This window comes from Nematolebias whitei, chromosome 10, assembly GCF_014905685.2.
Source record: "Nematolebias whitei isolate Nwh7 chromosome 10, NemWhi1, whole genome shotgun sequence".
Taxonomy (NCBI): Eukaryota; Metazoa; Chordata; class Actinopteri; order Cyprinodontiformes; family Rivulidae; genus Nematolebias; species Nematolebias whitei.
In genome coordinates this window covers 244,907-247,376 of record NC_056507.1, presented here as the reverse complement: position 1 = coordinate 247,376, position 2,470 = coordinate 244,907, and the positions used below count along the sequence as shown (strand labels likewise).

The following is a 2,470-nucleotide window of genomic DNA, read 5'->3' as shown; positions in this document are numbered from 1 at the left end:
TTCACTCCTTCCTTTATAATCTGTTATGCACTTAATGCCCCTCCACAACAACAGGTGTTGCGGGCACGGATGTGTTTGAAGATTTTCCCACCCATCCGGATGAGATTAAGAAGGGACGTTTTTGAAAGGCCCTGTTAGATCGGGCAGACTATTCAGCCTGCCTTTTACAGTTGCTCTTGGATTAGCTGCAACCCTCTTCGGCGTCAGCTGCTGGGACGTATGTCCTAGGAGCCCCAGCCTCCACTTTCCCCAGAGGACAGCCTCCGCTGCCCCCTCAGTGAATGAAATCCAGCAGAGGTGAGCAACTGGTGTGTTCCTGGTCCAACCCGCCCCAAGAGACACGGAGAAGACAGCAAATGAAATGACGTTTGGGTGCATGTGTGTTTGTTATGTGAAGGTTTTGATTAAAACACAAACTTAACTCAGAAAGCAGAAGGTGGATTTTAAACAAGCATTTTAAAATAAACCAACTCATCACACACAGAAACAATATGAGTCCATGGTGAGAACTTTCTGCTCCCATGCAGACCCCCCCCCCTCGCCCCCCCAATTTGGTGTCCTCCTCTCATCAGATGGTGAATAAAGGATGCTGAGGACAGATGCTCGGACACTTGGTGGGAAGGCGATCTTTAGACATTCATTTTAAGAAGCCGAACCTCCTCGAACTTAACATAGTTTGAATCTGCAGTTAGGACACACATTCTGCTCAGGGTTCTTCTCCGCACCCATCAGCCCCCCCCCCCCCCCCCCACCTAACTGTGCAAGATAGTGATGAAGACGAGCCTTCTTCCAAGTGTTGCTCGTTGTTATTCACCAGCTCAACTCACATGACCTCTCCATCCAGCCACAGATGTGGGTTGGTGTGGGAGTGACAGACAGATTTTCGCTGCAAGCCCTCCATGGGTCCACGCAGGTTTTTTCTCTCTGCATTTGACGGCAGGAGGGACCTGCTTTCTTCCACACATGACAGTGGCCGATCTCAGAGCACAGCTTGGCGTGGTAGCATCTGTTTTGGATGACATAAATGAATGTAGCGCATAATAACCAGGGGTCACACGCTGCAGTTGCAGGCACTTCTCCAAGGTTCAGCGGGGTTCTGGAAAATCGATTAATACCTTCATAACAGGACTGAATTTACAGACCGAGTCGAAAGAACTTCTGATAAAAGTTGTTTCTAAAGCTCTTCCCGGGAAAGAAGAATTGGATTTTTATTCCCGGTACTTCCTAGTTTTGAGAGAAAAAGTTTGACGATCCCCTCTCAGTTCGTTTTTTCTGGGAGTGGATCAAAATTCAGTCACCATGACAGCTTGCCTGTTACACCAGAGTAGGGACTCCTTGACGTCATTGCCCCAATGAGTCAGGATCCACAAATCGGTGACTGACATTCACGTGACTGTTAAGGATGATGTCAGCTGTTCACGTTGTTGTCCTACTAGGTTAGGGTTAGGGTTAACCCTGGTAGGAGCAGACCTGAGCAATCGAGGAAACCCTCATAACCTGCTTAGAGGTGTTCCCCTGGGCAGAGTGACATAATTACCTTCTGTGTCCACAGACGCATCCCTCTCAGGCTGGGTGGGGTCGTGTCTGTCCCAGACAGTGGGTGGATTATGGCCCCCTCGCACGTCTCTCCACATAAACATGTTGGAGCTGATTACTGTAGAGAAAGTAATCAAACACTTTTCCCTGATGCTGCGGGATCATCACGTGATGGTACACACTGACAACAGAACCACATCAGCCTACATAAATCGCCAAGGGGGCGTTCACTCGGTTCAGCAGCTGGACACGAGCGTCTCCGCTCCATCAGATCTGTTTACATCCCCATGGCACTAAACAGAAGGGTCGATATCATGCCCAGGGGCAGATTTCATGAGAAGTATTGGTGCCCCAACCCAGATTTGACTCTTCAGATTGGTCCAGATTCAGCAAGGCGAATGTGGATCCAATGGCCATCAGGGAAAACACTCAATGCAAACTGTTTTTCTCCCTGAATCCATGGGACACGTCCCCACTGGGGGTGAACATGTTGGCACACAAACCATGGCTCCAGACGCTAATAAGACACCCGACCTCTTGTCCTTTAATCCAAAAAAGTTCAATCTGGTCCTCTGGACATTCAAAAAAACAAAAAACAAAACAAAGCAAAAAAATCTAGAAACGTTTCGTCTCTCATCCAAGAGACTTCCTCAGTCTGAGGTGCTGTTTTCAGCTCAGTCTCTTAAATAGCACCTTCACAGAGTGGATCAACCAGTTTGCTGCTGACAACCAAAACCAGTGTGGGATTTCTCCTTCTGCCTGGCTCCTGAGCTAGTGGGGATGCTGTCTGCTCTGTGATACAGAGTCCTGATGACTCCTAACTTGTGCTCCAAAGGGTGATGGGAGTCAAACTGCAAATACTGGTCCCACCCACACAGACCAGTTTGTTGTTTGAATGTCCAGAGGACCAGACTTAACTTTTTTTTAGATTTTT

General features: G+C 48.3%; 1 protein-coding gene across 1 annotated transcript in view; it reads left to right on the top strand.

The window, feature by feature from the left end:
• Positions 1-2,470, top strand: part of pot1 (protection of telomeres 1 homolog) — a 213,094-nt gene that overhangs the window by 39,943 nt on the left and 170,681 nt on the right. The window lies entirely within an intron of this gene.